General features: G+C 42.7%; 1 protein-coding gene and 1 long non-coding RNA gene across 6 annotated transcripts in view; one reads left to right on the forward strand and one right to left on the reverse strand.

Annotated features, from left to right (window-relative positions):
* CELF2 (CUGBP Elav-like family member 2) overlaps positions 1-25741 on the forward strand; it is an 866142-nt gene that overhangs the window by 487052 nt on the left and 353349 nt on the right. The gene's annotated exons all lie outside the window — the stretch shown is intronic.
* Positions 24734-25741, reverse strand: part of LOC141407646 (uncharacterized) — a 32442-nt gene continuing 31434 nt past the window's right edge. The window contains exon 2 of the long non-coding RNA XR_012417451.1: positions 24734-24917. This is a non-coding gene — a long non-coding RNA (uncharacterized lncRNA). The remainder of the gene's footprint in view (positions 24918-25741) is intronic.

Below are 25741 nucleotides of genomic sequence, written 5' to 3' on the forward strand. Positions count from 1 at the left end.
ATTCAGGGAGCCAAATGCAAAAGGACCCATGAAAGTGGGTTGCTGGTCGGGCACAGTGGTTAAAGCTTGTAATCCCAGTGCTTTAGGAGGCCAAGTCGGAGGATTGCTTGAAGCCAGGAGTTCAAAACCAGCTTGGGCAACATAGCAAGATCTCTGTCTCTACAAAAAGAAAAAAAAAATTAATTAGCTGGGTGTAGTGGTGTACACCTGTAGTCCCAGCTATTTGGGAGGCTGAGGCTGGAGGATCACTTGAGCCCAGGAGGTCAAGGCTGCAGTGAGCTTTGATTGCACTGCAGCACTCCAGCCTGGGCAGTAGGCAAGACACTGTCAGAAAGAAAGAAAGAAAGAAAGAAAGAAAGAAAGAAAGAAAGAAAGAAAGAAAGAAAGAAAGAAAGAAAGAAAGAAAGAAAGAAAGAAAGAAAGAAAGAAGAGAGAGAGAGAGAGAGAGAGAGAGAGAGAGAGAGAGAGAGAAAGAAAGAAAGAAAGAAAGAAAGAAAGAAAGAAAGAAAGAAGAGAGAGAGAGAGAAGGAAGGAAGGAAGGAAGGAAGGAAGGAAGAAAGAAGGTAAGAGAGAGAGAAAGAAGGGAGGGAGGGAGGGAGGGAAGGAGGAAAGAAAAGAAAGATAGGAAGGAAGGAAGGAAGGAAAGGAAGGAAGGAAAGGAAGGAAGGAAGGAAGGAAGGAAAGTAGGAAGGAAGGTAGGAAGGAAGGAAGGAAGGAAGGAAGGAAGGAAGGAAGGAAGGAAGGAAGGAAGGAAGGATGGAAGGAAGGAAGGAAGGGAAGGAAGGAAGGAAGGAAGGAAGGAAGGAAGGAAGGAAGGAAGGAAGGAAGGAAGGAAGGAAGGAGATATACTTAAAGTGTGTTGCCCTTGATTTCAGGTCCTCTTAGAATGAGCCTAACTCTGCCTTCCTATAACCTCCATGAGTGGCCCCACCTCTGCCATCTAAGCACTTCAGGATCACGTATAGACTCTTGCACAAGGCAGTTCTGGAAGTATTTAGAGACATCTACCTTCTCCCCTAATCCTCTCTGCTGTGCCTCTCAGGAGTTCCTGACATTTCCACAAATAAGTCTTAGTCTCTTTACCATTTAACCAGTTTCCCACTAATTCACTCAAACTGATTTATGTATTTAGATATGACCTCAGGTGCCAGCAAAGTTATTGAAAGAAGTACATTACAGGTAATGGTACATTAGCGCTGTGATCGAATTAACATTCTTTTTGTGCCTGTGTCTCCTCTGGGATTCATTCACTCTCGCTGAAGGATGATCCCGGATGCCTTCTGTTTGAATGTAAGAGGATGAATTGATTCACCTGTGAGGCAATGTGAGTTAAGGCCAGAAGAAACCCTACTGGAATTAACTAGGGTCTACTTTAAACAACCATCAGGCCGCCAGGCATTTGTTCCATTGATTGCTTCAGTCCTTCTTTCTCCCCATCCCTCCTCTCTCCCTAGATAGAGGGCAGAGAGGTCAAAGTCAGTGGGCGACCTCTTATGTGAAGAACACGTTCAGGATCACTTCTGCGCTCCCGACATAGTAAAATGACTAATAATTGGTGAAAGTCTCCAGCTTCTCCTTGCTCACATGTCTTCAAAAGAGTTGGTAGCTGGTGAACAGAAACTGGTTTGAAAGTCAGGACAAACACGGGCCCTTTAGCTCACAAACCACCTTTTTCGTCAGTTTTCCCCATCTTCCTAATTGGGATCACATTCTCTGCTACATCTTCTCACCATCCCATGGTGAGATGATACGAAACTAAGCACTTGAATCACTTCAAGTTGTTACGAAGAAAGTCATTTTATGTCACCATTTTTGTTATGTGTTTCAGGGGAGCGCTATGACTTAAGGAATGCGTATGAAGTCTTCACCAGGTTGGGGGTGAAGTAAGCAGATTAAATGTGAGTGATTCTTTAGGAGTCACTGAGTCTAGCAGAAAGCTCTATTTCATCAAAGAAATGTTTAGACTCAAAAAAGCGTGAATTGGTCTCTTCTCTGTCCATCTGTCTAGAGAGAAGGGTGGATAAAGGGAATTTGACAAGTTTCAACAAGAAAGAAAAACTTGCTCAAGCATGAGGGAGAGGTTTTGCTGAAATCTGTGCTTGGCTTTTTCCCAGAAATATCACTTTTCCTGGGCTTTGCAGCTGAATTCTCTGGGATCTATCCTCAGAAGTCCTGTGTGTCCCAATTCATCTGCTTTTAGAATGAACCACATTTTAAAAGGGGAAAATAGAACAAACGGTGGAGTCAGGGAGATGGAAGTGAGAAACCCAGCCATCTGCCCAAGATATTTTGCACCCCAACTTGGGATTCTCCAGAGCTAGCACATGGAATGTGGAGCATTATGGAGAAACGGTGACAGAGGGCCTCTAAGTTGGAGAGCTGCTGCTCTGCCCTCATTTGGAGGCATCCTCTCGTGTTCTGCCTCTCAACTGTGTTAGAAAACCAACAAAGATAGCTGGGCATGGTGGCTCAGAGCTTTGAGAGGCCAAGGCAAGAGGATCACTTGAGCCCAGGCATTCAAGACCAGCCTGGGCAACAGAGCAAGACCTCATCTCTAGAAAAAATTTAAAAATTAGCCAGGCATGGTGGTATGTGCCTGTCAGTCCCAGCTACTCAGGAGGCTTAGGCAGAAGAATAGCTTGAGCCCAGGAGTTTGAGGTTGCAGTGAGCTATGATCACACCACTGCACTCCAGCCTGGGTAACACAGCAAGACCTAGTCTCTAAAAAAAAAAAAAAAGACAAAACGAAGAATAGGGCCACAACAACACCGCAAGGTATGTATGTATAGTGCTTTGGTTGACATTTACAGGACAAGGCAAAACATTTTTTCAGTCTCAAGAAGTCTTGGATCCAGGCTGGGCACGGTGGCTCACACCTGTAATCCCAGCACTTTGGGAGGCCGAGGTGGGCAGATCATTTGAGGTCAGGAGTTCGAGACTAGCCTGACCAACATGATGAAACCCTGTTCTACTAAAAATACAAAAAAATTAGCCGAGCGTGGTCATGGGCACCCGTAGTCTCAACTACCTGGGAGGCTGAGACAGGAGAATCACTTGAACCTGGGAGGCAGAGGTTGCAGTGAGGTGACATCGCACCACTGTACTTCAGCCTGGGCAACAGAGCGAGACTCCATCTCAGAGGGAAAAAAAAAGAAAAAGTCTTGGATCCATTTTAATACCTTTTGTGGCACTTCACATGAGGAATCTGTGCTTATCAGTTATCAAAGTAAGGAAGAATTTATTATGACCCACTAGCTTCAATATATGGTGTAGTCCCTTTAATGAAAGACTGATCATCTTCCACAAGTGTTTACTCAGCATTTTAAACACTTTGAGTTCCTCTCAGAAGAAAACAATTTTTTTTAAAAAAAGTGTTCCATGCATTTTCCAAGGGAGAAAGATAAGGTTTCAACTGGACGACTTGTCCAACATGGAAAACCAAACATGGATGGCGGGGATGTTCTTGAATCTCCAGCCCATGTTGGTTAGTGCAGCCCTACTTTCGAAGCATGTAATATGCTTTCAGAAAGCATATTCTATTTTTCCTCCTTGCATCTTTCTAGTCCATCTGCAGAAGGTGCTGTCATCATGTAAGTATTGCCTGGCCTCTTCGGAGACACGTAATGCCCCATACCCCAGAGGAAATGACTTTAGATTGTTTCCCTTTGTGGCAAATGTGTCTGCTTGAAAAATGTCTTCTGGATGAGAAAGCATGGGGTAGGTGTGAACTGTTACAACATTGAATTATCGTTTTCCTTTTCAATTAGCACCAGTCGCCGCCACCTTGTGTGACCAACACTGAAAAAAGATTTGCATCAACATGCTTTTATTCCAGCACTGTGGTTATCAACATAAGCATGAGCTTTCAGGGTTCCTGCTACAGGCTTTCAAACTCTCCAGCCACTCAGGATGGCATTACATTGCAACCGGGATGTTACAGCCGGATAGTATGCTTCCTAGGCGACCATTCATGGGTGGTAGACCCCTCCCTGGGGACACTGGAACTCAAAAGGGATCCGCTCATTACAGCTGGTGAGCTTTCTATTAACGGTGCTGCAAGAACAAAGGTGGAGGCATTGAAGCAACTTGTGCTTCTCTCTTCATCACAACCCACCCTTATGGCGGGAAAAGTCTTCTTGATCATTCAAACCGTTTGAAGACAGCACTCTTCTTCAGGAATTGAACTGAATGTGCTGCCATCCTAGGGCAAAAACTCCCAACTGACCGGTACTCACATTTTTGGTCCAGTACCCCTCCTATAGAAACATTATACTGTTAAAGCTAGTTTTTAGAACATTCTGTCAAATAGAAACCTTTATTAATTGATATGACCATGCTTCACTGGGCATAGTGAAAATTGAGGTTCATAAGGGTGACCTGGAGCCCATAAAAAATTCTGAAATGTCTTGACTCATCAGAGAAAGATTAAAATATGTTCAGTGTTGTTTTAGTGTTACGTGTATTTTGTTGTATTGCATACCTGGCAAATTGGTAATGCATCCCCAGTATGTTTGATAATACTGTATTAAACAGAGGATTTGATCTGACGCGACATCCCATTTCCTAACAGAGCAGGACAGCGGAGACTTCTTATTAGAGCCGGCTGGTTGTTCAGCTCAAGGCAGAGTTGGGTGATTCTTATATGTTATGGCGAACCTAATAGGTATACGTTAGCGTCTGCCTCCTTTTTCCTTTTTAACTGGGCATTAGCTTTGTACATTTCAACGTAATAGGCACATTTAGAGGCACACTGTAACTAGTCGTGCCCCTAGACAGACGCCTCTCTGCTCCTAAATTTCTCAAAGTCTGGCATTCTCTTTGGCTAAAAGGTTAAAGAGGACATGAGGATGAGACGACTCTCATTGCTCTAATATTTCTGCCTATTTCATTAGCACAGCCCCCAGCTGCCCAATGCACTTTGAATTCCGATATGGTCTTCTTACAAGTAATATTTTTTAGGTCAGAAAAGGCCAAAGAATTAATTTGAAATTGGAAGGCATCTGTTGTTCTTCTTCCTAAAAAAAAAGAGAAGTGGTAAGTTCTTTAAGTAGGTGAGGGGATTTGGAGTAGGAAGATGCAGTAATGATTTCAAGTTTATAGGAGACCCAAAGGAAAGCTGACCTCATTTTATTGGCAGAAGATTACACTGTGTATTTATAGTTTGTGATATTGACTTCCTGAAGAGAAAAACTAAAAATGTATTGTGAATGTTACCATATTAAAGTAAGGAGTGGGTGATATTCTCATCCAGGTGAATTTCTTTGTTTGACAAATTTAAACAATGGTCTCAGTAACATGAAAGAATTTGTTTAAAAAATGTTTGTAGGCCAGGTGCAATGGCTCATGCCTGTAATCCCAGCCCTTTGGGAGGCTAAGTTGAGCAGATCACTTGAGGTCAGGAGTAAAATACCAGCCTGGGCAACATGGCAAAACTCCATCTTTACTAAAAATACAAAATTAGCTGAGCGTGGTAGTGGGCACCTATAATCCCAGCTACTCAGGAGGCTGAGACATGAGAATGGCTTGAACCCAAGAGACAGGGCAGAGCTTGCAGTGAGCCAAGATGGCACCACTGCACCGCACCCTGAGCAACAGAGCGAGACTGTGTGTCAAAAAATAAAAATAAGAAAAGAAAGTTTGAAATCTTTCCCACATTATTTAATTTTGGCTTCTGAAGTTAATCTTTCATTGTCTTCCTGGGTATACATTTTCCTTTTCCTTCCCTCAGATCTTTTTTTCCCACCTAAGTATGCATGAAAACCAAAAAACTAATCTCAAGTTAACAAAGGCTGTCCTCTTACAGCCAGGTGTGGTGACTCATGCTTGTAATGCAGTACTTTGGGAGGCCGAGGCAGGAGGATCACTTGAGGCCAGGAGTTCAGGACCAGCTTGGGCAACATTATAGGAGACCCCATCTCTACCAAAAAAGAAAAGCAGGAGGGAATGAGGGAAGGAGGGAAGGAGGGAGGAAGGGCGGGAGGGAGGGAATGAAGGGAGGGAGGGAAGGATGGAAAGAAGAGATGAGAAGGGAGGAGAGGGGGAGGGAGAGGAGGAAGAAGAAGAGAAAAGAAAAGAAAAAAGAGGGAGGCTCTCCTCTCTCATTTCTAACCCACAGGTGCCATAGCACCGCATAGCAGAGGTTTCAGACAAAACCAAATGGGATTCGGGGTACAGCACCATCTCCCTGCCCTGTCTCCTCTGCTTTCTGTGGCCACTCACAAAGCCTTGAGGGTCTCTTAGAACCAGTATTTGTTTTAGGATAAGACCAGAATTCTGCCCTAAGGGGCTTTCGTGCTTGAAGTATCAAACAAAGTATACCGTAACAAGAAATTTCCTCTTCAGCTAGGCATAGTGACTCACACACATAATCCCAGCACTTTGGGAGGCCAAGGCCAGATAATTGCTTGAGGCCAGGAGTTCAAGACCAGCCTGAACAGCAGAGCAAGACCCCATCTCTGCAAATAAAAAATATTAACCAGGCATGGTGGTGGACACACCTGTAGTCCCAGCTACTTGGGAGGCTGAGGTGGGAAGATGGTCTGAGCCCGGGAGTCTGAAGCTTCAGTGAGCCATGACTGGGCTGCTTCATTCCAGTCTGGGTGATAGAGCAAGACACTGTCTCTAAAAAAATTAAATGTCTTTTTCAACAACTAAAGAGAGGAAATGAAGGAAGAAGGGAGGTGATAGGGAAAAACTAGGAGAAAAAAATGTGATATTTCTTCCCAGCCTTCCAATGGTCACTCAAACCCTCAGCCGATGCTGAAGTCGATTGCATTTTGCTACGTGGCCATTTATTGCTTATGCTTTAGGGGTCATGTTTTCATCAAACGTGCAACACCATCTTGGTAAGTCAAATGGGTTGTACTTCCCTATAAGGAAATTCTGTTTTGTTTTGTTGTTTTGTTTTGAAATGCGGTCTCGCTCTGTTGCCCAGGCTGGAGTGCAGTGGCACAATCGCGACTCCCTGTACCCTTCGCCTCCTGGGTTCAAGCAACTCTCCTGCCTCAGCCTCCTGCCTCAGCCTCCTGAGAAGCTGGGATTACAGGCATACGCCACCACACTTAGCTAGTTTTTGTATTTTTTAGTAGAGATGAGGTTTCACCATGTTGGCCAGGCTGGTCTTGAACTCCTGACTTCAAATGATCCACCCACGTTGGCCTCCCAAAGTGCTGGGATTACAGGCATGAGCCACTATACCCAGCCAGGACATTGTTTTATTCAACACTGAAAAAAAATTCTCTTCTCTTTCACACTTGAGGCTGTCATCTTTAACTCTGTCTTCTTAATGGGGCTTTTAACGTCTCTCACCACTGACGGTTAGAGCTTTTCCTGGAAATTTGTCAGAAGTGCGTGTACAAACAATCCACATGGCTAAAAACTAGAGAAATGTACATGAAGAATTGGAGGAGAATGCACGCTGCCCTGCTTTCACCTGACAGTGTGAAGTCTTTCCATAGCTCCCCTATGCATGAGCCTGTATTTATCTGTCCATCCTGCCGTATAATCTATAAAATGAAAAAGCAGCTCGTTAACTGGATTTAATTTACGGCTTTTGAGCAAAAGTACCAAATTGAAGTCAGAGTTAAGGTCCTTCATAGTTAAAGCCACCTAGGTAAGGTGAAGAAGGGGCTTGTCCTCCTGAAATGGTCAGTGTGGCCATGTTGATCCAAATCTAGATGTAGCAATGGATTTTCTACCCGTTCCCATTCCAGTGTATCTATCTATGTCCTCAATGGAGATGCCTCAGAAACACATTTCCTGAGTTCTCTCCATATTCACAGCTGTCTGAAAAGATTCAGAAGGATTCTTTCATAAACTTGAATCTAAATCTAATACCGTGTGCTCCCACTCAGCCAGAAAACGTAAATCTGAATCGGAGAGACAATAGAGTAGATATTATATTAGTACAATATTAGCATGATAAAGCATGGTCAAGAAAAAAGGAAGAGCAGAGCACTATTCAGATAATATTATTTTGCAATTATTGGACAACTTTGTAGTTAAAACCTCCTTTGAAAGCCATGGGGTTCCTTTACCTTACAAGAGAAGTTCTGGAATCTTTTTCTCAGGCTCCCCTTTTTCACCCTCAGCATGGTGTTAAGGGTGAATTTGATCATGCCTCTAAAAGTGTTTATGTTTATCAGACTCTAGCACTCAAGAAATTGAAACTATGTGGACTGATGTGATGAGTGATTAAGGGGGTAAACTGACCACTTTTTGAAGGTGTTTTAACACTTTCAGACCTTTAAGATATCATTTCATGCCTTCAAAAAGGTAATTTGCTAAATGGTACTTTTGTAACTTAAAAGAATTAATGACCACCCAAAGTGAGCAAATTATTTTCTTTTTCACTTTAAGGTCAGGCCTATGGAATTGTAAGTGAGGCCATCCACCTTTCAAAGGGATTTTATTTTATGTCCTCTTAGCAACTTAAAAAATATCATTTTGAGAGCAGAAGAAAGCCTGGGACTTTTGATTTTCCGTTGTACATTTCCAGATACTTCCACAGAAGAAATAAGAAAACACATTTTCTAAAATTTTAAATTGAATATGAACCTTCTCATAGTGCCACTTTGGAACGAACAAAATCCTGAAACCTCTCATGCAGAAGCAGTGCAGCTCTTTAAACCAAGCAATAATAATAATAGCAAACATCTAACTTTTATATAACATTTTAAACTTGGAAGATGGAAAATGCTTTCACATCCCACGATCTTATGGTGCCAATTATGAATTAGCTATGAAGAGCTTTCTTCTGGTCAATGGGAAAAGATTTCAGCTGGACATGAAAAAAACTCTTAGCTCTCACAGTAGTAATACTAGCGTGGCTTAATGAGAAAAACCATGCAGTCATTGTCTCTGATGTTTAAAACAGCATATTTACATATACAATTCAATTTACTCCAACCCAATTCTTAGAGCCCAGGGAAAAGAGGCTTTTCCCTCTCGTTTCTCATTTGCTAGAAGAATATCTTGCCTTTCCATCAATATTATTTATTTGTTAGGCAAATGTTGAATCATGTCTGAATTGATAGAAGCCGATGAGTATGGCCCTCTGTCTTGAATATCCTATGGTACGGTTTGATTGGTACAAAGTTAATTACTTATGTCCTGTCAGTTTTCTGTTAATTTCATGCGCGTCAGCTTCCCCAAAGTGCTTGAAAATTCTTAAAGACGAAACTCATTCTTGAAGCTATTTTTGGATTCTCCCCAGGGGCTATTACATATAGGACACTTAAAACAGCTTTAATTGATCCGTAATTGACATAATTCCTGGTCTAAATATAGTAGATACATTCGATCCCAAACTTGAGGATGGGTTAGAATCACCTAGACGGCTTGTTGAAATTCAATTCTGGGCCTGAACGCCGGAGTTTCTGATGTAGTAACATGGGATGAGGCTGAAATCTGCATTGCTAATGATTCCCAGGTGATGCTTATACACTTTGAGAATCATTAGAACAAATAAATATTTAGTCCCCTCCAAATTTTATTTGATGGTATTTAAGATTTCTATCCATTTTAAACTGGGGTATAAGAGCACAAAATATTATTCATAGAACCAAATACAGTCAAGGAACTCAACGCTAAACCCACAAGTTAAAAGACCTAAAAGAACCCAAGCTGAGCTCCAAATATATCAGGCTATGAGTGAATAACTCTAACTGATTAATGAGAATACTAATAATTTTCTAAATGAGGCTGTATCCCACATCATTAGCACAGTTATTACCTAACTTATGAATGGATCATATTCCACAGTATATTTGGAATCTGATATTTGGAACTCAAGTGTGTTTTGCCATACATAGAAAGATTGTGACAAGCAATGATCACAAGTGTCTCCCTAACACAAAATACTTCTAATAGTGCCACAGGCCCTACTTGCTGTGCTTCCAAAGGGAAAACTAGGATTTACTGCTATCCAGCACCACCCACTAAGGTGGGGTACCCAGATAGGAAAGCTGGGATGGAGAAGATGGTGAGTTGGATTTGCACACCTTACATTTGGGTTTCCTTTGCACATCCAGGCAGCGTCCATGTGCAGCACTCCGAGGTTGTGTATCTTGCATACTCCTGCCTCCTACAAAGCCCAGTCAGACATTCCCTTTGCCCTCTCCCTTCATTAGCCAGTGACTGGGGAGACTCCAATGCTGCTTTTCTTCCAGAGTTGGGTCAATGAGTGTGGTACAGTGGAGCTGAAGAGCTTGGGGACAGCTGTGTGCCCTGCGATATAAATGGCTGAGGATATTTTTGATCTCTTTCTCTATTAATCCCTTTTCTTGCTTCTGGAGTTCCAGGCATGGACAGGCCTGCTTGGATATTTTAACTTTCGGCAGCAACAGCTTTGCTCCCTCTCCCACCTTCTCCTCTGGGCTTCCTACTATACTCCAACCCTACCGTTTTCCTCTTTTATGAAGATTTGCAAAGGATTCGTAGCTGATAAAGATGGTGCTTGGGACACCCATTTTCCTACCTTTGTGGGGAAAATCTAAACGCCTGGAGCTGAGCAGGTGTTCCATGTCGAGAAAGAGAAGAATATCTGGGGATAGGGCATTACATGATGAGAGGACCATGACAAGGAAACCAGAGGCTGGCCTGAATCACTGCAGTAAGTCAGTGAGTTCCCAGCAGCCCTGTATCCCCGTGACCACAGGAACCAGCCAGGGCTAACCCAGAGCCCAGGTCGCCAGTAAGGTCTCTACCATTGTGGGGTAAGGGAAAGGCAAAGAAAGCAACCATTACCGGCAAATCAGAACGTAAAACTAATTCCTGTAGCTGCTTGACTGGAATAGTTTGGGATGAACCAGAAGAGCTATTCGAAGTGATATGCCTGAATGGATTTCATTGATTACCAATTCATACCATTGTTAAAAGAAAAATTCTAGACAAATTAAATTTAACAGAGTTTAATTGAGCAAAGAACAATTCGAGAACCGGGTAGCCCCACGAACCAAAGTAGGTTCACGGAGACTCCAGTGCCGCTACGTGGTCAGAGGGTGTTTATGGACAGAAAAAGGAAAATGACCTACAGAACGTGGAAGGGAGGCACAGAGACAGCTGGGCGTTTGCTTTATTTGAACACTGAACAGGTGGCTGCCTGGGATTGGCTGAAACTCAATGATCAGTACAAGAGTAGGTTCCAGTCTGTTTACACATCTGGTTAGGTTAGAGGTCACTATATAGGAGAAACATTTAAGCTGAACTTAAAATATATAAGGAGGCCACTTTAGGCTAGGCTTGACTGAACGCCTTCCTACTCCTGATTTTCACATAGAATTACAGAGTGTGTTAGTCCTGGTACTTTGAGAAGTAGGCATCGAGAGGGAAATAAACATGCAAGGATTTCATTCAGGGGAGATGCCTATGTGAGAAAATGGGTTGGGAGCCAGAAAAGGCAGGGAGAGTGGTCAGGCCACAATACATGTTGTGACCCTGAGTGCAGGAAGGTGGGCGCCAGCCTCCTAGTTTGCAGTGCAGTCTAAGAAACGTACAGCAAGGCTGCTGGAGGGGCCTCGGGCTGAACAGTCCTGCCTTAGTGTTCCTGCCACCTGTAATCAATGGCTGGGAGCTCCCGATAGGAAGCAAGGCCTGGGAGCAAATGCACTGATGGATTTCAGAGCCCAACAGCTGGAGCCCTGGGTCAGCCATGCCTCCAGTAGCTGGAGTTCGGCCAAGGGTATGTCCTCCACATAGACAGAGAGCTGAAGTGTGTTGGGACAAATGTAAACTGAACAGTTGTGCTTTGCAATGGGGATGCTGTAATATGAGTTATTAAAGTAAACACACACACACACACACACACACACACACACACCCCATTTTATTATCTCTAGTACTTAGAGAGAAGAAAGTGTAAGTCATTAAAATCCAACAGGACCTGAAAGCTGTACTTTAAGCCTACAATTTCAACCCAGCCCCTCTAGATTGGTTTTAAGGACTGTGAAGGAGCAACAGGAACGACATGTCTAGTCCTCACTTTTTTCTCAGAGGTTATAGAAAGGTCAACAAAATGCCACAGAGTTGGCCACCAGAGTTGATAAGGGAGGGCTGGGAAAGAGCTCCAAGTTAATCATCACTGCTGAATCGTCAAGAATTGACCACACATCTTTTTGGGGTTTTTTTTGTTTTTGTTTTTGTTTTTTGTTTTTACTTTTTCGGATTCATGAGATTTTCTTTTTTTATTATTATTATTATACTTTAAGTTCTAGGGTACATGTGCACAACGTGCAGGTTTGTTACATATGTATACTTGTGCCATGTTGGTGTGCTGCACCCATCAACTCGTCAGCACCCATCAACTTGTCATTTACATCAGGTATAACTCCCAATACAATCCCTCCCCACTCCCCGCTCCCCATAATAGGCCCCGGTGTGTGATATTCCCCTTCCCGAGTCCAAGTGATCTCATTGTTCAGTTCCCACCTATGAGTGAGAACATACGGTGTTTGGTTTTCTGTTCTTGTGATAGTTTGCTGAGAATAATGGTTTCCAGCTGCATCCATGTCCCTACAAAGGACACCAACTCATCCTTTTTTATGGCTGCATAGTATTCCATGGTGTATATGGACAGCACATCTTTTTGTTGTTGTTGTTCATGATTGCCAAAAGGTTTGTTGTTTTGACCCAGAAAAAAATTCTTGGCTTGTAAATTTGGAGCACCTAGTTTTTCATTTTCTATAGACAATCTGTATTCCATTCCACTGGGTGGAATGTGTGATGATGTTTAGAATACCACCTAGCCATGTTCCCAAAGTTAAATATGCATATATCATGCTGTATTTTCAATTATGTAAATAATTTGCTTTCTGTTTCTTCTGATGTCAAAATGGAGAAATGAGCATTTATTGTTTCTAAAACCCAATGAGTATTGTATATTTTATTGCTGTCTGTGAGAGGTGGGAGTGTACAGGGAGCAGGGTTTCTTTTAGATGACTTTTGAAAAGCATAACTAATGTAAAGATTCCAGTGAGGACATATGTGCGTTGTATTCTAATTGTATTGCACTTCACTCTGTGTTCTTCTGGGCTTAAACTAGTGTATAACAAAGATGAGAGTATATTAATGGATTTTACTAAAAGTGGTGAAAAGAAAAAAAAGAAAACATTCATTTATCAGGGGTGGGACCATTGCTTCATGCTCAATATTATTTTTCCTGGTAAAGAATCCATAGACTAAAGGTCAAACCATTATGGTTACTGATAAAGTTGTTATTCATGATGTTTAAGGAGATACATTTCTAATGACAAGAGCAAAAATGAATAATAAGATATAATGACTCTAAGAATAAAAAGCCCTTTTTTCTTGTTCAAAATGAAAATGCATTAACTAGTTCTAATAATGTGCAAATGGTATGAACAAAGACCTTCCTTTTTCTGATAGGGATAAGAGCTAAGATTATGATGGCGATGATGATTATGATAAGAGTATCTGGGGACAACTTCAAAATGTGGGACTTGGAATACAAAAATTAGCTGGGTGTGGTGGCATGTGCCTGTAGTCCCAGCTACTCAGGAGTCTGAGGCAAGAGAATCACTTGAACCTGGGAGACGGCAGTTGCAATGAGCCAAGATTGTGCCGTTGCACTCCAGCCTGGGCAACAGAGTAAGACTTTAAACAGTCTGAAAAAAAAAAGTGGGACTTAGGCAAACCCCAAAAAGTATGGAATGAATTCCACTAAGTCACACATTGGGGGTAGGCATTAAAGAGAAACAGCAGGGGTGAGTGATCTCTAAGAATTCTGACTAAGAGGGGCTTCCAGTAGATGGAGAAGGCATATTTTATCACATGAAATGGAGACTTAGCCCTTAAGAAGATTAATTGTAGATTAGTCTATCTCTTTAGTTTACATACCAATAGCAAATAAACTATAAACATTCCCGTTGTACTACACATACAAAGATACACACAATACTGCATTCCCTCTCCCTCTTTCTCTCTATCTCCTTTTCCTTCCCTTCCCTCTCCCTTTCCCCATTCTCTGTCATTGTGCACACTTATTTATTCATGTACTACACATAAAGGAAGGAATGGTCTTGATATTTCTTTGCCTCAGAATATATATCCAATACAGATGCATTCCCTAGAAGAATAGATCTAAAGTCATGTGTGGTTACTTGAGCTCTATTTCCATACGAGCCTTTCCCACATAAATGAAGGTGGTTATCTCTCATGTCTGTGGCAATTAAAGAGATGTAGATTTAATGGTCCTGCTCCATCTATAGGAAGTTGGCTGGTGCTGGTGTCATAGGTTACCAATGTACTACCTAGTACTTGTTTAAACACTTAATTTGGGATGGGGAGGAACTTTCTCTTTCTGGTGGGGTAGACAGGGATGCTTCACCAAGCCATGGAGGGGTCCGGCTTCTAATGGAAACAACTACAGTGACATCTTTAGAACTGGGTAATTTCCATTTGTGTGGTTTTTTGTTTTTCCTTGAGACAGGGTCTTACTGTGTCACCCAGGCTGGAGTGCAGTGGTGCAATTTTGGCTCACTACAACCTCCTTCTTGCAGGGTGAAGCAATTATTTTGCCCGTCTCCCGAGTAGCTGGGATTACAGGTGTGCACCACCTTGCCTGGCTAAATTTTGCTTTTAAGAGATACGGGGTTTCACCATGTTGGCCAAGCTGGTCTTGAACTCTTGGCCTCAAGGGATCCGCCCACCTCGGCCTCCCAAAGTGCTGGGATTACAGGTGTAAGCCACCATGCCCAGTCAGTGTGATATTTTTTCTTTTAAATATGATTGGCTGAAGGATTAAAGTGGAATGTTAAAGAGGAAAACCATTGAAAAGCTTGTGTTGATGCAGCCTGCTTAGAACAGAAATATTCTGTAGAAATGTCCTTTGGATGCATCTAAATCCTAGTATTCACACTTGTTCCAAAACCAAGAGATGGCTAGTGAGTTATTGCTTTGAATTGCACAGTCATGCAAAACCTTTAAAATAATTGTTTCTAAAATATTACCCAAAGCACTGATTATTTCACATCTTTAAATGGTAAACAGTAATCACTGATAACAATTCTCATTTTCTTTCCAGATTCTGGTCTTGTAGAAATCCTTGACTCAATTCTTCATTCCAAATTAGCAAAATGAACATGTAATTTTTTTTATCTACAAGATTTGGGTTTGTTCTGGCTTGTCTAATTACACTTTTCAATTCACCAAAAGTAGACTATGTGTTTCATTAGTCTCCTTTTCTTTTTTTAATAGAAAAAGAAAACTTTGTTTTCTTTTGTTTGTGTAAGTTGAGATATAGAGAGTCAAGTAATTTTACAATTAAAAAAAAAAATCCCATAGTCAATTAGATATCCTCTCCCATGGAACTGATGACATTCAATGAAGGGAGAATTATAATAGCTAAAAGTGAAAAGTGCTAGAATTCCAATCCTAAATACTCTTTTTGGGGTGTACTCTGTTTTTTAGCCTCTCAACTCCTTTTCTTCGGGCTCCCATCCCTTTGGAGTGGCTTTCGTTCCCTGCCTACTTCTCATCTCTGCTTCTCTGGCTGCTCCTTCGTGGTCCAAGTCAAAGGCTGCCTTTTGGAAGGAGCTCTGTCCTGTCCTCCCAACTAGGGTGAAGCCCTTGCTCCTCTGAGTTCTCATAGACAGCCACTTTATTTTTATACACGCACACCCCATGTTCTGTCTTACTCTTGGTTCCTCTCCATAGCTTCAGTGCCTCTGTTGAGCATCTACCCTTCCACCTCATCCCCCCTCACCTTATATATTTTTGGCTTTTCTTTCTCTTGCTCACTCACTTGCTTTTTCTATCCAGCATATAAATGTGCACAATGCTCTGCCAATCCTGAGATGTCCAATTCATGGTGCACCCACCTTAGTTACCAGCCTATGTACCTGGTAACCCAAGTTTCTGGAAAGAGTCATCCACATGTATAGTTTTGCTGTTGTTGTTGTTTGTTTGTTTTTGTTTTGTTTTGAGACGGAGTCTCACTCTGTCACCCAGGTTGGAGTGCAGTGGTATGATTTCCGTTCACTACAACCTGTGCCTCCCGGGTTCATGCCATTCTCCTGCCTCAGCCTCCCAAGTAGCTGGGACTACAGGCACCCGCCACCATGCCCGGCTAATTTTTGTATTTTTAGTAAAGATGGGGTTTCACTGTGTTGGTCAGGCTGGTCTTGAACTCCTGACCTCAGGTGATCCACCCACCTCGATCTCCCAAAGTGCTGGGATTACAGGCTGAGCCACCATGCCCAACCCATGCATGGCTTTTACATCTTCTTTTCTTTTTGTTTTTTATTGAGATATAATTGAAAAATAAAATCGGTATATAATTAAGCTGTATGACATGATGTTTTGACACACATACCATCCTCATTTCTTCTTAGTGAACTGTTGCTCTTCTTCAGTCCATTGGTCTTTACTACTCCACTGAAACAGTACTGGTTGATAGAGGTAATTCAGGGTCTTGGCAATTGTCAAACTTGAACCTTTATGGAGTCCTCATATACTGGATTTCTCTGTGGCACTGATCTCACAGACAATTTCTTTTTCAGGGAAACTCACTACCTAGGTTATCCCAAAGCATGCACCAAAGAACACAACTTTTGAAGGATACGAATAGATTTTATAGAAAATGAAGAGTTCTGTTGTTAAATGATTTTAGGAAGCTCTACATATGATCATCCCCTGTAAAAATTCACAATAGAAATTAGCAAGCTGTTTTGCTTTAACCTGGAAAACTTATCTAAAACTAGGAATACCCTCTGGGAAATGCTGCTCTTCCAACTTGATTTCCCCATCCCTCTCGTCTCCTGGTTCTCCCTCTACATCTGTCCTTGTAATTCTCCTTTCTCTTGGTATTGCTCAGCTTTCTGCTTTGACCCACTGCTCTTCTTTCCATATATTCGCTCCCTGGATGAGCTCATCTCTGTTATGGGTTCAAGCATCTCCTACATATTGATGATTCTCAGTCCCGGTCTCCATGCCTGACCTTGCTGCGTCCTTCAGGTGCACATATCTAGTTTTCTCCTCTGCCTCCTCACCTGGCTGCTCCTGGGGCACTTCAAACTCAACAAGCCTCCAACTCACAAGGTCATGTCCACTCACGCCCTTCCTTTTTGATCTGTTTCTATTCGGAAATACACAATATCCATGAGTGGTCCTCAGAGAGCCACCTTCCCCAGAAAGCATGAGGACATGGTAGATTTTGCCTGTGTCTTCCCTCCCTGCATCATCAGCTCTGCAACGAAGGCACAATGGGATGCTTACATGATAGATGGAAAGATGTGAAGGGAGTGTGGAGATGTTTTTAATGGCAAAGAATGTGGAACCCTGAGGAGATAATTAAAGAAAGCAGAAGGCGGCCGGACGCGGTGGCTCACGCCTGTAATCTCAGCACTTTGGGAGGCCAAGGTGGGCGGATCACTCGCAGTCAGGAATTTGAGACAAGCCTGGCCAACATGTCAAAACCTCATCTCTACTAAAAATACAAAAAATAGCCAGGCTTGGTGGCATGCGCCTGTAGTCTGGGAGGCTGAGGCAGGAGAATCGCTTGAGCCCGGGAGGCAGAGGTTGCAGTGAGCCGAGACCACACCACTGCACTCCAGCTTGGGGGACAGAGGGAGACTCTGTTTCAAAAAAACAAAAAACAAACAAAAAAAGAAAGCAGAGGGCAGCAGCACATACTCTTGGGGGATATAACTCCTGGGTCCCAGCCCCCCATGCCTGACATCCCACCTCAGCAGAGAGAAGATTCCACTAAGCGTAAGAGCTTTCTGACATTTTCAGAGTGTTATACCCCTCACGCCCGCCCATGCCAGGTTCTTGTGCAGACCACGCTTAAAAGCCTGCCTACTCACCATGTGGAAGAGGCACGGTGTGAGTGGGAGGACCAGTTGCCAGCTCTTTAAAGATAGCCTTGATGTAATATATGACAGCATGACCCAGAAAGTCTCACGCACTTGCCCAGGCTGGACTGCAGTAGCTCAATCATAGCTCACTGCAGCCTCTCCCTCCCAGGTTTAAGCCATCCTCCCGCCTCAGCCTCCTGAGTAGTAACAGGCATGTGCCACCACACCTGGCTAATTTTTTTATGTTTTGTGGAGATGACATCTTACTATGTTGCCTGGGCTGGTCTCGAACTCCTGCCCCCCAACTGCCCTCCCCCCGCTCAGTCTCCCAAAGTGCTGTGATTACAGGCATTAGCCACCCTGCCTTGCCAACGTGACTCGGGTTTTCCTTTGAGCCCCAGGGTCCTGCTGCCTTCCTGATTTGGGGTTTTACTTTCCAACTCCATTTTTTGGTACCTTTCTCCCACATCATTCTAATTTTTCTAATTAGATATACAGTAACTTCAGGGAAGCATAGATAAGTGGAACATGGGCGTTGGGGTCAGACACATGTATACCAGAATCTCAGCTCTCCCACTTTAGCTAGGGTGACTTTGGACCTGGCATTTAGAATCCTCTGTACACTGAGTCTAGGAATATCTACCTTATAAGGGAGCTGGGAAGATCGAATGAGATAATTTATGATGCGTGCCGAGCACACAGTAGTTATTCAATAAATGGTGGTTAATGTCATTTTTTATGTTAGATTCCTCTGTTTCCTAGACCCATTCCTTCACTAGTATTAGCGGATCAACATATATAAAAGATACAGTGAATTCATCCCACCAAAAGATTCCCATCTTAATTAAAAGTTTTCACATAATTTTCTCTCTAACTGTAGTTAGAGAGAGGTGTTAGAAGCAGTAAGCCTGAAATTCAATACTTAGATAAATACAAAGGACAAGGTATTTGGTGTCTCCATAAGATAGACTGGATTTGGGTTCTAAAGCCTCATTTGAGTCTCTTACATAATAAAAAATCTATGAAATGTAATTGATCAAACTCAAGGAGATGAGGAGTCATGCACTGACTCTGCCGGGATTAGAACTTGAGGTTTTAAACAGCCTAGGCTAGCAAACCTGAAGCTTACTTCACTAAGCTATCCCCTCTGGCTATGTGATTATGTACAGCAATTTACTATCAATGAAAGGAGAAGAAATGCTTGCTGGCTGTATTGCTGTTTTTCCCAGCCCCACCTCTCAACTATGGTAACAAAATTAAGCGTATACTGTCTTAGACACTTTGAGCCCTGCCTGGTCAAATTCTTGTGAACCAAGACTGAAATTAATTTTCAGTACACAATGCAGAGGTGAACTTCTGTTTTTACCACAAAGGAAGGCAAACCATAGAGTTATTTTATAGTGTTTTGACTCAAAAACCTATCTTCCCATATTGGCAGACCAGCGTTGTGATATTTATCTGCAAACGAATGGTCCCTTGTAATCAACAGTAGATAAAGGCTGAAGAAGAATGGCATCAATTCTTAGTTTTCAGGGATGTAGCCTCAGAAGCCCAGGTTTTAGATTTGGATAGTCCTGGTGTCAAATGCTGTCTCTCACCTCCTTTGTGGCTATGTAACTTGGAACACATTTTTTCCTCCCGAGGCACGGTCTGGCTCTGTCACCCAGTCTGCAGTGCAATGGTGCAATCATGGCATACTGCAGCTTCCACCTCCCAAATTCAAGCAGTCCTCCTGCAGCAGCCTCTAGAGTCGCTGGGACCACAGGCATGAGCCACTGTGCCCTGCTAACTTTTAATTTTTAGTAGAGACGGGATCTTACTGTGTTGCTTAGGCTGGTGTCAAACTCCTGTGCTCAAGTGATCCTCCTACCTCAATCCTCCCGCCTTGGTCTCCCTCAGAGTGTTGGGATTACAGGGATGAGCCACTGCGCCTGGCCAACACGTTATTTGAATGATTGATTTTCCTTGATGAAAGATCCAGGGATCAGAAGTTCACATACTTAATTTCCACTGTCAGGTCCACAAACTGACCACTCAGTTTTAATCTTCCTTACTTCTACAATGGGACCATCTAATTCATGGAGATCTTAGTTCTTGCATTTGTAATATTCACAGACACTTGTAGGTGGTTGATTAAGAGGAATCTGATTATCATTTTAAGCTAATATTTTTGCCTAGCTTCTAAGTGCTAAGCACATTCACATATATGGCGGAACGCCGATGCTGATGATGCAGGACTGTGAACCCCAAAACTGGGCTTAAGCCAGGAGGGTTCTTGGCTTCATTCAGGAAAGAAATCGAGGGCAAGCCTGTGGTGTGAGAGAGCAATCTTTTATTGAACAGTGCTGCTCCTCGCAGAGCACAGCTAATTCATAGGCAACACACCAAGTGCTACTTGGCAACTGTATTTATACTCATGTAAACCCACTTTCAATTACATGCAAATTAAGGGGTGGGTCAATGCAAATTGAGGGGCAGGTTGTTTAGGACTTTCTGGGAAAGGGGCGGTAACTTCCAGGTTGTTGCCCTGGAAAGGGGTGGTAACTTCTGGGTCTTTGCCTTGACATTTGTAAACTGTCATGGTGCTGGTGGGAGTGTCTTACGCTAATAAGCAATGAGAGCATCTAGGGATGCGTTTTGTCACATCTGCTGGTTCCCACTAGTTTCTCAGCTTCATCCCATTTTATCCAGATACTGTTTTGGTCAGCAGGGTTGTGACCAGAAAACAGGTCCTGCACATCTCCTACCTCACTATCGCTCCAGTTCTGCAGATCAGGAAACTGGAGCTTGGATATATTCAATGACATTGTCAAAGTTACACCCTGGGCGACTTGTTGAGCCAAGTCTAGAATGTGGGTCTTTTGACTGCATCACATGCTTGTTCTCAGAACCACAGGGCTCTTGTAGACAGAGTTGCTATCTGTGTATATCTTCATGAAATTAGTATGTCTTATCTCATGTCAGGCTTGGTCATTTTTTTTTTTTATGTTAAGCCATTTTACCCTACTCTTTTTTTCATGCCTTTAGTTTCAGAGAGGAGACCTTAAGATCACCTTTCATTTTGCTCCTTTTTCTTGTCTTCCCTTTTCTGGGATCAAGATCTGGTTCCACTTCTGAGTCTCAGGTTCCTAATCGGTTAAAATGATACAATGCACCTAAAAAGGCTTTGGAAATTGCAAAATGCTTATAAAGTATTGATGTTCATTATTATGACTAAGCTTGCAATTCAAACCACAGTTCTGTATTTGTTCATATTCAGTGTCATTTCCTTCACCTTTTAGGGTCTGACTTCCTGACATTTCCCCTCTCTTCCCTCGAAGTAACTCAAAATGCGACTCACTTGCACCACAGGGCATCTCTCTTGGCCCCTGTCATATGTCGTTTCTATCATTGTGCATTTCCAGATAACCCTTCTTCTGCCTAAATGGCCCAAGCACAGACTTTTCTGCTGTCCCCATCACTGACTTATTTTTGAGTACAGATTCCACCTATATGACTGTGGCCCAGAAAGAAATTCTGAAACCTAAAACAGTTCCTGCTGGTTAATATCTTTCTGTCAGGAGCTCGGCCCTGATTTAGACCAATTCTTGACAGCTTCCCAAGGGCAAACACCTGCAAAAAAAACTGCCAGTAGCCACAGGTGGATTCCAGAACCTGAAGCTGATCTGAGTTTGAGAGCTCATGGATTCTTCCTGAAATTGTTTTGGAAAAGTGAGGGGAACATCAGTTCCCTGCAAGTCATTTTGTTATTCCGAGGGAACAAGAATTCAGAACATCTGTTGTTTCAGAGGTGTTTACACAGACACTTAGCGATGCTGCAGGTCCATGATGTTTGCCAGTTATTTCCAAATACTATATCAGCAAGAAGTATCTTTAGTCTTTGGGGGATATTGTACATGGCAGACACATTGTTGACATCTGGCAGGTTCATATGCAGCCACTGAGATCTTTCAAAACAAAACTGTTGCAAAGGATATTTAAACCCAGAATGTCAGTTGGGAATAAAATGTTCCCTTCTTTGACTGTCTTTCCTGGTGTGAAATGTACAAATTTTAAAGATTAGGAATGAGTCAATTTAGATATTCTGAAACACAGAAAGAGAAAGAAAGCATTTTTCTGAATGTCATCCCTTTCTAAAATTATGGGGAAATCTTTGCAGTTTCTTTAAAGGAAAATGGAAGAATTTGGTACATTTTGTACATTCTCTTCACTGGATTCATTCTGGTACATAACTGCCTTGCTGGCAGTTCACTGTCATGTGCCCCGGAATTGGATTAGGCTCAAATTCTGGATTCACAGCTGTGTGGTTCTGAGCAGTGTGTTTAACAATTTGGGGCTCACAGTAAAAGGGCATCTTGACTGTCCCCATCTCCTGGGATTGTTTTGAGGAATAAGCATAGTATCTACAGGAAGTTGAAACCAGTGCCTGGCACAGTAAATGTTAGCTGCTCTTGTGTTATTACGTAGAAGTTAATATAGGAAGAAGAAAAGTATTATATGTGTTTTGGGTTTGGGTTTGGTTTTTTTATTTTTTCAGAGAAAGGTGGTTAACATTAGGCAATTCTTTTCAGAAGTTGATCACAGATTTACAGGAATGTGTCTATGAAATTACTGTACTTGACTCATCCTGAAATTATGTGATTCAAAAATCAAAGCAAAGCGACTGCTCTTCTAGACTTCCTAAGACACTGGTTTTATGCTATTGTTCAGTTATGCAGAAAATGAATATCCAATTTTAGCCTAATGCTTTGTACAATCCATCTCTGTTTAACACTTTCGCTGCCCCTTACAGTTCTAATGATGTAAGTCTTGGTGGAGAAAGGAAAACTAGTCAACTGTGAATCCATCATAAAAAAGTGGTGTTAAGAGCTAGGGCTAGCTCAAGAGTTTTCATTTACATTTATGCTTTTACTGATGTCTTTGATTGGTAACCCATTAAGATGGCAAGAACAGACAAATCCTTCGTAGTACTTAGGTCTCTGATGTGGTTTGTGTCTTTTAAAGACATTAAGGTAATAGGAGATTGGCAACTACACGTTAATCAGTGTCCAGAATAATTGGTAATGAACATGCAAAAGTTGTACTGCACATGCCAAGAAAGTAATAAAAACAACTTGAACTATTGTAGGGGGATACTGAAGCCGTGTCTCACAGTCACTAAGGAAAGTGTAGGGAGAAAACTCAATTGGCGAGAATCAACCACTACCGATTATACAGTAGGCTAGTACCCTCAGTTGCAAGACTGAATATGAAGAGGGGAGAAAACAGGAGATTTTTGAACACCTAGTGTCAAAACAATGTCAGTATTACTGATGAATATGAGGAAAATATACAAAAATACTCATAAGCAAGGGATCGCTTGATGGAAGCATATCCCATGCCTTTTTGGAAGTTAATAGCTAGTGAGGGCCGGGCGCGGGGGCTCAGGCCTGTAATCCCAGCACTTTGGGAGGCCGAGACGGGCGGATCACAAGGTCAGGAGATTGAGACCATCCTGGCTAACACGGTGAAACCCCGTCTCTACTAAAAAATACAAAAAAACTAGCCGGGCGAGGTGGCGGGCGCCTGTAGTCCCAGCTACTCGGGAGGCTGAGGCAGGAGAATGGTGTAAACCCGGGAGGCGGAGCTTGCAGTGAGCTGAGATCCGGCCACTGCACTCCAGCCTGGGCAACAGAGCAAGACTCTGTCTCAAAAAAAAAAAAAAAAAAAAAAAAGCTAGTGAGTTCTGGGTCCTTGCCAGGTCTCAGTTCTGTGTTGAGCTTGTAGCCCATTTGCAGGATTTCAGACTTCTTATTTCTAAAATTCTGAGAAGTGTTCCCCAAGCCTCCAGTTTCAGGGCCAGTTCTCTGCTCTTGGAGAATTCCACCCCTGCCTCTCACTCTCTGAGCCCAGGTTTGGCCACCATTTTCCAGGACAGAAAGTGATTGAAAGGAAGTCCGAGAACAAGTAAAGAGGAAGGGTATCTGGGGCCCCTCCCGCACACCCACGTTTTTGTATCATGAGTGGTAACATTTCTGTTCTCTTGACGCCAGGCCTGTGCCTTCTAACCACACAGCTGGGAGGCCGCAAGAATCACTGATTGGCAAACCTCAGATTGTAAATCTAAGAAGGAACGATAGGGGAGAGCGGTGGAAATTTCTTAAATAATGATGAGTGATAATAATTCTAATAAAGATTACATCAGAAGCCTGATGCCGTGCCTCATGCCTGTAATCCCAGCACTTTGGGAGGCCTAGGCCGGTGGATGGCTGGAGTCCAGGAGTTCAAGAGCAGCCTGGGCAACATGGTGAAACCCTGTCTCTACAAAAAATACAAAAATTAGCTGGGCATGGTGGTGCATACCTGTAGTCTCAGCTATGCAGGGGGCTGAGGTGGGAGGATGGTTTGAGCCTGGGAGGTGGAGGTTGCAGTAAGCCAAGGTCGTTCCACTGCACTCCATCCTGGGCGATAGAGCCAGACCTTGTCTCCAAAAAAAAAAAAAAAAAAATCCATTGGCTTATAACCTCACAATTTACAAAGGATTCTAGCTAAGGAGCAAATCAAAGTTGACAATGCCCATAAGAGCAGACCTCAGTCAGAACATAGCTGGTAAAATATCGGAGATGGCGGGGGATGAAATGCTCATCACAGTCAAGTGAAAGAGGAAAACTATGTAATTGCAAGGATTGTGGTAACTGTTTCTCCTGTCCCTTTTTGATAAGGACAGATTCTCTTTTGGTAGCATGTTTATTTTATGAAAGTCAAGGGCATAGTTTTTAGGGAGAATGTTGACAGCACTTGCAGAAGCAAAATGAAAGGTGAGGAAGAAGGCGGCATGAGGTCGGCACACATAATTCAATTCAGAGTCATCAGACTTCATTTTTTCCCTAAAAAGTTGCTGAAAACAGAGGAAGAAGGAAGAATGCAAGGAACAAGAAAGAAAAACTACCAGAGCTTTAAATGTCAAAGAATAATAAACACACAGGAGCAGATCATTCCGGCAGCCAGCCTTGGCTTCATTTCTTCAATTTCTTTTCTCCCGTCTTCAGCGTCTCTCCTGGTGCTCCACTTTGTCATATACAGTTTTTCTTCCCAGATCACACAGTTTCATCTTTACAGATGTTCCTGTTTATTTAAAAGAAGTTATGTCACTTTTCTTTTCCCTCCCAAGATGGTACCCACCTTATCGTAGCAGGAATGTTATCTTCGAAGCCCTTCTCACCTCTTAGACTCTGCCGTGCCTCTGTTTTAAGATGCAAAAGTCCACATTCTCATGGCCTCCTTCTCTTGCTTTCCACACTCTGCTCAGCTCACTGTGCTTCTGCTGGGTTGGCCTTCTTGCTATTTCTTAAAAACCTCCTGTTTCTTACATTTAATGGCAATCACTTTTGCATCAACCTAATAGATTCTGTCTTGGGAGTCTTTGCACCTGCTCTTCCCACTAACTGGGATGCCTTTCTGAGGACTCACATGGTCTCCTAATGGTCTCTCTCACCTGCACAGGTTATTCGAGTATCTGCTCTGATGTCACCTTATCAGAAAGGCCTTCTTTGACCAACATCTATAAAATATCCCTCTACCTTCTTTCCCCTCCTTTTTTTTTTCTTTCTTTTTTCCCCTGAAGATGGGGTCTTGCTATGTTGCCCTGGCTGCTCTTGAACTCCTGGTCTCCAGCAATCCTCCCACCTTGGCCTCCCATTGTGCTGGGATTACAGGCATGAACCACCACACATAGCACCACTCATTACCTGGCACGAGAGCACATATTAATTTGTGTACATCTACACTTTTTATAATGAAGGTATCACAAAATCCTAAACTGCTAGCCCAGGGGGCTATGCATTAGGGGCTCCAGAGGGAGCCCTTTTGCCCTTGTGCCATGCCCACTGAAGTCCCAGGGTCTGTGTAGAGTAGGTGCCCAATAAATATTACTGAATGAATGAAGGTTT

The sequence above is a fragment of the Macaca fascicularis genome, chromosome 9, assembly GCF_037993035.2.
Source record: "Macaca fascicularis isolate 582-1 chromosome 9, T2T-MFA8v1.1".
Lineage (NCBI taxonomy): Eukaryota > Metazoa > Chordata > Mammalia > Primates > Cercopithecidae > Macaca > Macaca fascicularis.